Source organism: Zea mays, unplaced genomic scaffold (assembly GCF_902167145.1).
Source record: "Zea mays cultivar B73 unplaced genomic scaffold, Zm-B73-REFERENCE-NAM-5.0 scaffold_160, whole genome shotgun sequence".
Lineage (NCBI taxonomy): Eukaryota > Viridiplantae > Streptophyta > Magnoliopsida > Poales > Poaceae > Zea > Zea mays.
The window spans coordinates 74,773-86,232 of NW_023366777.1; the positions used below are offsets into that span (position 1 = coordinate 74,773).

Consider the following 11,460-nt stretch of genomic DNA (forward strand, 5'->3'; position numbering starts at 1 on the left):
ACTATAAAAGAGAGCTAGATGATCTGTTATCAAGTGAGAAGAAAGGCAGGTCCAGAATGCCGTTGATAGGCCTAAGTCCCTCACCTAGAGTCATCGTCGGAGGAAAATCGGTAACCTAACCTACAGGAGTAGAAAATGAAGTAGGTCCAGGTATGATCAAGCTCTGTCGTGAGCCGGTGCTTGAACCGTGGTTGAGGCTGCCGATGCCTCTCACATTAGCTCCCGGCCGCTAAAAATAAGGCTAGGCTTGCGAGCCCGCCTTCCCTAATGAGAAAGAAAACTAGAACTATTATAGCCTTTACTATAAGCTGGGAACTCTTTCTGACTAAAGAAAAAAAGGAAGCAAAGCTATATTTCGATCCAAGCCCTAGGTTTGGCTCACGCCCGGAAACCTATAGTACAAGGGTCGGTGGAGGGGACCCTGAGACCTATGGGATGAGAAGGAGGACTGAGAAGGCAAGACGGATATCAAAGGATTCTCTTCGGTCAGGGCTTATATAGGCTCTTCAAGACGAATGGTATCGATGCACTGCTCTCAGGCGAGATTGAACACGAAAAAGGTGCGGTGCATCAAGGCGTGAATAAGGAAGAAGTCACCTTTGTCGGTTTTCAAATTGAGGACCAACTGTGCTCCGAAAGTGAGAGAAGAGATCTGACTCACCGACATCCACATCAAGAGAAACAGACGAAGCAGCTCAAGCAGAGCTAGAAACGGAAGCCGAAGCAGCATCTTCTTCCTTTTTCCATACAGAGAAAGCTTATAAGGCCTTTATTTTCTTTCTTTTATTTTACTTCCTTAGAAGAAATTGGAAGAAAACCGTAGCGAAACGGTTGAACCTTAGCGAAGTATTTTTGGTTCATTACAACCTGATCCTATTCAGAATCGGAGAATAGGAACGAAGTAGCTCGCCTAAAGAGGAACTACAATGATTCTTTACTTCGATCAAGAAAGAGCTTTCTCAATAGAGTTGCTTACTACGAAAAGAAAGATGCCCCACTAGTCTGATTAGATGAATCACTAGCCCTTACTCTCAGTCACTGATTCAAGAACGAATACCGAGACAGCCGTTCCCTTGCCGGTCTACTGCCTGATGGCTTTACATCGCTAAAGAATCTGTAATGGACAGCAAGAACTCTGAATCAAGAAAAGTACCAAATCGATTGGAAATGTACGCTCCTGTGGGAGTCGAACCCACCGCATAGGTGCCTTGTTCTACCGAGAGATGAACTAAGGTAAGGAGCGGCAACCCCTACATCAGTTCTTTGTACCACCCGGAAGGGCACGAGAGAAAAAACAAAACCAATAAAAAAAAGATCAGACGAGACGGAATTGGTAACGTGAACGTCTTTTCGTCTTCTTGCCTGAGTTTCATATAAAAAAACCTGGCTTTCCAAAAAAAGAAGTACTGATTGAGACAGGCTTCCCCTTTTCTGATGGCTATCCCTAGTCTCTTACTTACAGTACAGAATTTCTTGTCTACTGGCTGGAAACTTGAAAGGCTTACCACTGGATCGAAGGCAGAAGAACTTTTAGGATTGGCTAGAGGGGAACTATGAACTACTCCCCCAATCCCATTGGCTGCACGGGAACCCTATGTTATTAGAAAGTCTTCATTCATTCTGAATCTTTTAGAATATCGCTTATTACGGGTATCTTTCAAATTCAATTTACTATATATGTATCTTTCCATATGAGCTATTCCCTTTGCTTTCAATCTGTCTTGTGCCACTCCAGCTTTCACTCAAGCCATTCTTTGCCTGTCGACCCTCACTCTTCCTCTTGCTTCCTTAGTCTCGAGCATAAAGAAGGCACCGAAAAACTGGTGGGAAAGGAAAGGTATACTTTTCACAGCCGACAAGCTTTCATTTAAGCCCTAAAGAACTAGCTTCCTGGCGGACTTACTCACTCGATCACCGGCTTTCAGAGGATTCCCCCACTTAAGAATAAAGGGGCATAGACTACGAAAGGGCTACGTTCACTTGATGAACGGTAAAAGGTATTATATTACATAACGAGAGCATACGAGCGGAATACGATACTATAGAGCTTTCCGAAAGTTTGAGCTGAAGGGTAATAGCGCCCTCTATCAAGCTATTGGAATTGGCTGGAACTTTCTATACCAAAAAGGGACGGGCTAGGGGGAGGTTTGATGCAATAGAGATCTTTCATAGATGGATACCGATATGATCTTATTGATACGAGAATTCCGACTGCCTCAAAGGGCTTTGAGACTGAGACTGATGCATGCACTCTTTTCTTTATCCGTGGAATGATTACACTTGCATCAATCCGCCTTCTTTCGGCTCCTGTTTATGAAAGCTGAGGTTCCATTTGGAGAGCTATTGGATGAACGAGGAAAGAAAGAAGAGTTCTGAGATTGGATCACAGACATAGTGGGCGGTTCTATTCTAATCTAAAAGGAAACCCCATTTCATTGATATACGCACTGGTACGAGAAAGCACGAAAAGGTAATGACGAGCGTAGAAGCGAAAGAACAACCTGGTTTGAAACGGAAATCTTTTAGCAGGGGGGCAAGACGACCAAGAATAAGAAAGGGCTTTTTCCTTTACGCGGGGGTGATTTTGAAAGACTTCTATCCTCTTTATTTCGATCACCTCTTGGGGCGCATTCCAATCTTCTTCCAGCGATAGACTGGATTTTTTCATCTTTTTCTCGTCTTGTAGTTGTAGCAGTTGCAGTTATAGTAAAAAAATAACAAGATTGCACAACCATCTTGTCATTGGAAATTGTTCGTTCATAAGAACAACCCTCCTCTAACGAATAAGAAAGAACCCTTTTCTATCGAGTTCACCACCTGATAACTTAAAAGTTACACTTACTTGTTCGACACTGGATTTCTATCCCGGAACATCAGCTCTCACAATCCCGTATCCGTCTAACAAAACAAAACCAAAAGTTTGAGGGTAGGCACATGCATTCCCTTCTAAATCTCTCAAGATAGGATGTCCTAACCACCCGGACAGCTATGAAATCTCCGTTGTCCATTGATCCCGCTCTGAAGAATCCTCCCTTCGCCGGATTATTAGCGATGCGAAAAAACTTGTTTCTCGGTTTAGACTAAGCTTCCGATAAGAATAGTTGATTGATGTTGAGATATCTTCATTGGATTGGAACAGCTGTTTTGATAGGATTTGGATTTATCGTGGGTTACCGAGATCGCTTCCTGGATGGAAGTCGGGAATGAATCGGAGAGATCCGCAAACCAATGAATGGTGAAAGAGGTAGCTAGAAAAGCTAGCACAACTAGCCGATGTTCGTTTGACGGATGCCGGGCACTTGCTAACGAACGGAAACCAAACTGAACAGTGAAAGATCTTGGGGGTTTAGCCTGCGAGCGAATGGAAGAAAAATGACACGAAGCTGGATATGAGTAGATGTTTTTGGTCGAAAACGTCTTTCATTCACAATGAAACAGAATGGTCTCGCTCGATGCGTCATTTTATGATGTGTATTTTCATATTAAGAGTTCTTAAAAGAACTCAACTCAAAGCCCAACCGTCAAAAGGATGCTACAATGTTCGAAATTATCAACTTAACACGCCCCCTTACTTCCTTCGTGACCTCCCATCCCACTACTTCATCTACCGAAATGATTAGGCAGATCTCCTTTTTTCTAGCATTAAACCTGCTCATGATCCTTAGGCTATAGAGCATGGAGCAGACAGAGAGATGAAAGGACCACCTTCTCCTGCTTGCTTGATCGGAATCTATTTACATTTAGAATAGCTGAAGTGCTACTTCACTTCACTTAGTAGTTGAAACTCGGAGAGACAGAGAGAGTCCTCTCTCATACTTGCCAATTCCCTTGCTGATCAGCAAGGGAAGCAGTTGGCAGGAACCAACCTTAGTTGCCCCTCGGTAGAGTGAGTCTACTTAGCGAACTGGCAGGACGCAGAGATCGATTGATCAATATGCATATCGAGAGTTGATGGTTGACCGCCGCCCCCCTTGTCCTGTCCTGGGGGCTCCCCGGCCGGGGAGGCAAAGGGGATTGCTATCGTCACCCTTTCTCCCGGAAAAGAGAAAAAGTGACTAACTTTTTTTCTTTTCGGTTGGTTGGTCCAAAGAACGAGAGTCAGCTTCCTTAAGTCCGTTCTTCCTCAGTAGCTCAGTGGTAGAGCGGTCGGCTGTTAACTGACTGGTCGTAGGTTCGAATCCTACTTGGGGAGATTTGATTCATTCTGAATTCGAATTGATAGTTATCGCTTTTCTGACCCTGTCCTTCTCCTTTTTCTTTTCTAAAGACGCAGCAGAATCGTCAAACGGGACATAAAAAGTGGGAAGTTGATTGTAGGATTTCTATTCCTCACTCTCGTATAGGTGAACTTGGTTCGTTCAATGAAAAGGATCCACTGGGAATGAATGGGAAGACTGGGGTAGTATCTTCATTAGCCGGAAGGAATTAGTCTCCACTAGCGTAATTCGAAGAACGAACAAGAAAAGGCGTCACTGTTTAGGTAGGAGGATGGATGGATGTGGTCCAATGGCTAAAGCTCTGCCAGCTTCTTGTAGACTGGCAGTCTCCGAGAGGAACCTTAACCCCCCGGGGGGAGGCCGGGTGGGATGGTATACTTTTTTTTCGCCACAAGTGGGAACTCAGTCCTTGGTAAGACACAAGGGGGGAAGGAAGATCTTCACTCATTCATTTTCATTAAGTGCCTGCGGTGAGACGCGACCCACAACAAACGAAGGGGGTGGAGGGAGACCGAAGAAGGAACAATTGTCTTGAATGCTACGCTGGGATCAGCAGCTTCCAGTGAAGACAAAATGAGTCGGGCAGGAAGAGGAAGATCGTGCGGGGAAAACGGGGTTCGAACCCGCGACTTCTGGCGTGACAGACCAGCACTCTAACCAACTGAGCTATTTCCCCCTTTCGTAACTACTGTCGATTCAACAGTCACCTACCGGTTACCTTTGTAACTATACCAAAACCAAAGTAGCTGTACAACAGAATGCCCTTCGCCTTTAGTACTTTTTTTTTCTTTTGACGACAAAGAAATGGCTCTGCTCGCTTAGACTCGGGGCTCCGCGCTCTATCAGCTATCAGTTAGTTGGCGCTACGCGCGACTTCAGTTGACAAAAGCGAACAAGATAGCGCTAGCGCCCGCGGAGAACTTTCGTTTGTTCGCCTTCTAAAAGGCCTACTGACCTGCCGGTGAAAAGCCGGTTACAAAATAAATAATAAGACGTAGGTAGTGCAAAAGTACCAAAACAACTGAAGCCTACATCCCACTACGTCTGGGTTCCCCCTTCCTATGAACCTTGAGTCAGAGGTCTTACCTTGAGTCAATAGGTAGGGTCAACTATACCAAACCAAAGTGGAAGGGCCACTATCTAAGCTATTAGTGGGCTGGTTTGAACTATTGATTTACTGAATCGAGTGAAGCTGTGTTGCGTAACAAGACTATAGGTCGCCAAGGCCTAGAAGTACAAGTGGTCGCCCTAACGGCCACTCTCAAACTCACTACTTGAGTGACGAAAGTCACTTAGCTTCTTTAATAGGGCTTGCCCTCCGGGGCCCCGGGAAGAGGAAGAAGGAGATAGAGCAAAGGGTCTCCTCTTTCTGTCCGCTCTTCCCGGCATGTAGAGATCCGATTGGGCTTATAGTTTAATTGGTTGAAACGTACCGCTCATAACGGTGATATTGTAGGTTCGAGCCCTACTAAGCCCATCTGACCTGCTTAATCAATGACTCCGGTAGTCACCTGAACCACTCTCTCGGATAGCCCACAGCCTCTCTTCTGGATGCGAAAGAAGATTCGATCAACGTACAAGGTTTGCCTTCTTGTGATGTGAGAAGGAGGGTTCTTAATTGTGTTCTCAGTGCAAAAGGAGTCTGGTTCAGTGAGTCTGAAGAGAGAGAAGATCAGTAGAGCAGTTCGGGGCTTTGGGATTTGCCTGATCGACCCCTACCAGTGTATTAAATGAAGATTGACATTCGTATGTACAATTTACCGGTTCTTCCTCCCGAATTGAGACCCATTGTTTATAGGTCTGGGGATAAAGTAAAGTATCGTAAAGTTAAGTTAAGTATCGTAAAGTAGTTGACAAAGCAAGTAGGAATAGGTCATGTCACAGATAGGCAAGTATAGAAGCAGGAGAAGCTGATAGACATTTGTGAATAGCAAGGCCAAGCTGTATACATATAAGCATTTTAAGGAGTTGTTTGTTGGCATATGGTTTGTTGTCACCACGGGATGCTTATTGTTGAGAAACATAAAAAAGGTAGGCATATTGTTCAGTTCACGTTTAGGTCAGTATAGAAGTAAAGCACGAGATAGGTGTTTACAAGCTAGCTAGGGTTTCTAATAGGTATAAAAGGGTAAGCTAATAACCAAGTAGTAGGGATAGGTCAACGCAAGTCACGGGTAGCCAAGAGAGACGTATTTAAGACTTTTAGTTCCAGGATAGGCAGTCATGTCAAGTAAAGTATAGCTTAGATAGTTCCTATAGAAGTATAGCTAGCCAAGTGACTAGGTTTAGCGGAGATAGAAATAGCGGGCGAGATATCAGGAGACAGGACTAGGACTTTGAACGAAGCAGGAATCTTGTCCTTTCTTTCCGCCCACCCAACTATAATAAGAGTTAGAAAGCTCAATCCAAGACATGAAAGCGGATAACCAAGGTAGTGTAGTCATTGGTTGGAGGGATTCGCCTACTGGTGGGAGGCTGGGAAAACATATTCAATCTCGTAGTGAGGAATGCATTTGAAGAGGGATGAAGGAGAGTTTCTGATTGAACTCCACCACACTGTTTGAATTAGAACTGGTTGCGGTTGCAGTTTGGGAAGGAGAGAAACCATTGCTCCTAGGTTTAGGGCTCAAGAGGGCACAATTTTCTTTTATGGTGGTATTCTTTTCTTTTCCTCTTACCTCCCGCTCCGTGGATCTGTGCTACAGCTCTACCTAGGATGACCTTCTATTATCATGTTATGTCCCTCAGCTCCCCATGTGGAGTCACAACCTACGTGCTATATCTGGAACATGAAAAGTGGTTTTCTAGAGCAGATTAGAATTTCTTCACCGTATCGTATGAGGTAGTACTAGCTTTCATCTCATCTGATGTTCGCCTAGTCCTAAGCAGCAACAAAGATTAGATAATCTGTAATATTGAAAATGGAAAGAGAAGGGATGCAAGGGTATCCCTTCTCTTTCTTTTTTTCTTCTGCTAATCCGGCTTGGCTTGGCCCTGCTCTTTACTGAACTTCAACAACAACCTGATCCCTATCTGTTAATCCGATTCGTGGCCCTGCTGCTTTCGTTGCTAGCACTTCCGTTTTCTTCGAAGGGCTGGCTTTCCTATGAATTGGAATTCCTTGCTTCTTGCTAAAACCGTGCCTCCTTTCCGAGTTCCTGCTTTCAAACTAGTACCCACCCAGATGAAAGGAGAGTACGGCTGAAGGCAGGGCCAGTCAGTGCATTTTCTTGCTTTTTCACACTAGGATGCTTTGCTTGACAAGGGCTATCGTTGCAAGCGTTCCTCTTTCAATTCAAAGTATCACGAGCAAAGAACATTTGTAACTAGTTTTCCTCCGTCCACCATGGAATGAAGATGATCAAATCAAGGATTTGAAAGGGAAGTAGGGTTTACTACTTGCCAACCAGGAAGGTAGGACTTACTCGGATAGGGAGCTCGGGGAGCAAGCAGTAGAAAAGCAAAATAGCGAAGACAGGGAAATGGGGGAAGGGGAAGTTCTTGGTTGAGTGCGGTTGTTCTCCGATAATCCGGTTGAGAACTTTTCCAGCGATGCAGAGGAGAGATCATTTACAAAGAAAGCTATGACTAGGCTAGGATATTCTTCATAAAGATACTCTGGACAGGATCATCGATTCGCTTCCATGGTTGAAAGTAGTGGGACTGCCACATAATACAATGAAAATGAATTCATTCTCGGTTGAGCAGGAGATTCTGATCCAGAAGATGCCGCAGAAGACTTTGAAACGGTTACAAATGGATTGGCTCACTCCGCTCTAGATTTGGTTATGCCAGCCATAGGCAAAAGTGAGAAACCTCACCCTCGGGAGAAAGGAATATGCCTCCTACTAGAAGCGTTGGCCAAGGAAATACCCCCGTATGAGCTGCTTTCGGCAATGGGTGCTGCGGTCAACTAGACCAAAGAGGAAGGGCTACTACCTCCAGCTCCAGTTATTAGTGGGCTTTTTTCTCTATGGGAATACTTAATCGAATTCAGCCGTTTTTCCGAAGAAAGAAGACTCCTCTCTATGGGGCAAGGCATAGAAGTACAAGTGGGAAAACGAGGAATGGGGCGTCAAACTGTTGGAAATAAATGGGTTAGTTAAGTGCAAAGCTGATGGGTCTGTCGATAGATAGTTGGCTCGCTTAGTAGCAAAGGGATCCGGGTAGGTAGATTAGAATGAGACATTCGTTGAAAGAAAGGCCTAGTCTGACGCTTCCTAATTGAATGAACTGATCGAACTTCTTTTCTTCACTCCAAAGCAAGGAGATTATATGATAATCAGCACCAACGATTTGAAGGCCAGGATGAAGTAATATCCCTTACGGGAATCGAACCCGTGTCTTCGACATGAAAAGACGATGTCCTAACCACTGGACGAAAGGGACCAAAAAGCAATTCTTCATATACCTAAGAAAAGAGAAGAGAATAGAAGTGGTTCCTTTTCTTTCTATACGAAATTCGACGATTTCGTTTGTGTTCATGTTGGCGATTTCAGATGTGAATGAGGCCGGTCGTCTCCCCTTCCTACGGGTTCCCAGTGACACATCAACCACGCCCCTTCCTTTTCTCCGATCATAAATAACCTGATCTCTTTCTTTGTCTTTCATCCCCTTCTTTCTAATTCAAAAAAGAAAGGGGGGGCGGTAAGGCGCCTATGGTTTGACAGGCAGGCTCGCAACTTACAAAGGGCACTCGCTGCTCGCAGGCCTGCTCTTTCTATTATGATTTCTATGTCTATGAAAGCTCCTTTGACTCCAGCCCCATAAGCTATTCTTTCACCAGCACCTACGAGACGACTATTGCTATTATTTTGCATTGCCATTCTTCTGGATACTTCGAGGGGATCTGTAAAGAGAAGAAATGGACAAAAAAATGAGCTAAAGCCAAGCGAACAACTCGAGTGAAAAAGCCAGGAAAGAAAAGCTCTAACTTGAGTAAAAAAGCCAATAACCAAGATAAAAAAAGCTCGGCGAGCGAGTAGGTTAGGTAAAAGACACTAAGCTAAGATTAAAGGTAAGTAACTAGTATCGATCCACGGGAGCAAGGAACAAGAAAGGTCTTGAGCTGCCAAGAAGAATGTACCTGGGTCGGGAGCAGGGGTTGGTGGAACAACTGGACAAGCCTAAGTATCTAGCTTTGCTCACCTTGTTGAAACTAGCCCCGTTGCAATAGAGAAATCCTTTCCCGTTGAGAATGAACAGCTTTACCATTCCACTGTCTTTGCTGGAACTGCTGTCCTCACTGAACTAACTGCCCGTTTCACTTGTCCCGTAGCTGGCTTGGAATAAGAAAAGTCTTTTCTTCCTTCCCCGAAAGGAAGAGTTTTGGGCTTAAGGCATAATTGCTCTATTGCGGCTACCCTTGCTATGTTATCCGATGCTGTTCACAAAGCGGCTCTTACTATAGCTATAGACCCGGCTATCTCCGAGTTGAAATTGAACCCAGCCCCGTCCATCAATCCAGAGCTCAAGACAACCGCGATACTTAAATCGCTCAAATAGCCAGCCACCTTAGACGGACACAGCCATTAGAAGAAGAAACGGAAACTCGATGGAGTACCAGAGATCCTCGACAAAGAAAGTCCCGATTCGAGGAACGGAATACATTTCCTTGATTGAAAAGACCGGTAAGAGAAAAGAAAGTAAGCATAGTCTTCTGAAAAGACCGGGAACCGTTTGATTTTCCGTCAACGAAGAACAAAAAGTAACGCTGTGCAAACTCATCTGATCCCTGTTTGGGACTTCTTCTTCATGTCACGAGCCGGAATCGAACCGTAAAATGATCATTCATTCAAAGTAGACTTTTGTCATAGGGCAAAGGAGCTTAGAAGGGTGATGTAGGGAAGTCGTAAGGGATGACCTTAGATGTTGTATGACGGAACGATGACTTAATGCTTCCATTTTTGCTTGAGAAATGACGTAGGTGATAGACTCACTCCTTCTTTCCATTTTTGATTGAGAAAGCGTCTGGCCCAAAGAGGTCTACAGTAGTGCCTTGCGAGGTCGTAGACCCGGTAACCCATCGTTCGCCTAAGATCGAAAATGCGATGTGACATCACTCTTCATTCAGTTCAGTCCATTTGCTTAACACATGCATGTCCAAAGAGATGGCGATGATCTGTCAAATCGAGATTGTGTGGGTGTTCAGTGGATCAAACCCTGTATTAATGGTTCTGGCAGGCTGCTGGCGTGGGACTTCTTTCGCTGGGCCCTTTGGACTCTAAATCCTTCCGGAGTGAGTGGTTCGATTCCACTCTCAGAACGATCAAGTCATTCCGAAAGAAAATGCAAGTGAAACGAGACGAGAATCAAATAAAATTGTAGGCTTATTTCCTAAAAGCGGTGGTTCTCGCCTCCCTGTGCCGCGGGGTGGGCGACTGCGGTTCGAGTCTTTTTCGATCGGGTAGATCCATACCATATGTTCCGGGGGGGAGACGAGGTGTAGCGCAGTCTGGTCAGCGCATCTGTTTTGGGTACAGAGGGCCATAGGTTCGAATCCTGTCACCTTGATGTGGTATTCACAGGGGCCGAAGTGCAAAGCCCCGTAGCCTATCCGTGGTCGGGAAGGCAGGCGAAAAGCACGCACCAAAAAAAAGAAAGCTATAATTTTCTTTTTTTCTTTTCTTCTTTCGTGTTTGAAACCCATTATCAGGCTTTTGCTTTTGATATTCTATATCTATCTAATATTATAAAGCTATTTCACTGGTTTGATTTACATACCTCAGTCATGTTATTTGTCTAGCCTTCAATCAGAATAGCCTCTCCACCGGTTCCGAAGATTCTTTCGGCATCAATGTGCTTTTGGAATCTTCCTATGAAACAAATAACATTCAGGAACTGTTTAGGACAGAACAGGCCGCAGATCAGTAGAAAGCGAGCTTTTTTCGCGTATAGCCAAGCCAACCTCGAAGCCCAATTAGCGCACGGGCCCTCAACTCAACCCTGGCGAGTACGCTAACTTGGTCAGGGAGCATTTAGACGGTGCAGTTAGTATTGACCACTACCGCCAAGTCCATAATTCCTAAATTGATGAAGTACACATAATGGAGCTCAAAAGCCGATTACAAAATATACTTTTTTAGCATCTTGAAACCGCACATAATAAATATTATGAATGAATCACCTTACAATAACATACGAGAGACTGCTTTCGATTTTTTCGAACAACAAGTCGAACCCAATGAACAATTCCATTCAAAGGAATGTTCTAGAGGGGGCCCTTTTCCGCTATATTCGCGAT

At 44.6% G+C, this 11,460-nt stretch overlaps 5 non-coding genes across 5 annotated transcripts; 3 read left to right on the forward strand and 2 right to left on the reverse strand.

Moving 5' to 3' along the window:
• Nucleotides 1–4,120: 4,120 nt before the first annotated feature.
• TRNAN-GUU (transfer RNA asparagine (anticodon GUU)) lies at nucleotides 4,121–4,192 on the forward strand. The gene has a single exon. It is a non-coding gene; the product is annotated as a tRNA-Asn (tRNA).
• A 627-nt stretch (nucleotides 4,193–4,819) lies between these two features.
• On the reverse strand, nucleotides 4,820–4,893 carry TRNAD-GUC (transfer RNA aspartic acid (anticodon GUC)). The gene has a single exon. It is a non-coding gene; the product is annotated as a tRNA-Asp (tRNA).
• Nucleotides 4,894–5,620: 727 nt separating this feature from the next.
• On the forward strand, nucleotides 5,621–5,694 carry TRNAM-CAU (transfer RNA methionine (anticodon CAU)). The gene has a single exon. It is a non-coding gene; the product is annotated as a tRNA-Met (tRNA).
• A 2,840-nt stretch (nucleotides 5,695–8,534) lies between these two features.
• On the reverse strand, nucleotides 8,535–8,606 carry TRNAE-UUC (transfer RNA glutamic acid (anticodon UUC)). Its single transcript has one exon. It is a non-coding gene; the product is annotated as a tRNA-Glu (tRNA).
• A 2,049-nt stretch (nucleotides 8,607–10,655) lies between these two features.
• On the forward strand, nucleotides 10,656–10,730 carry TRNAP-UGG (transfer RNA proline (anticodon UGG)). The gene has a single exon. It is a non-coding gene; the product is annotated as a tRNA-Pro (tRNA).
• The last annotated feature ends 730 nt before the right edge of the window (nucleotides 10,731–11,460 follow it).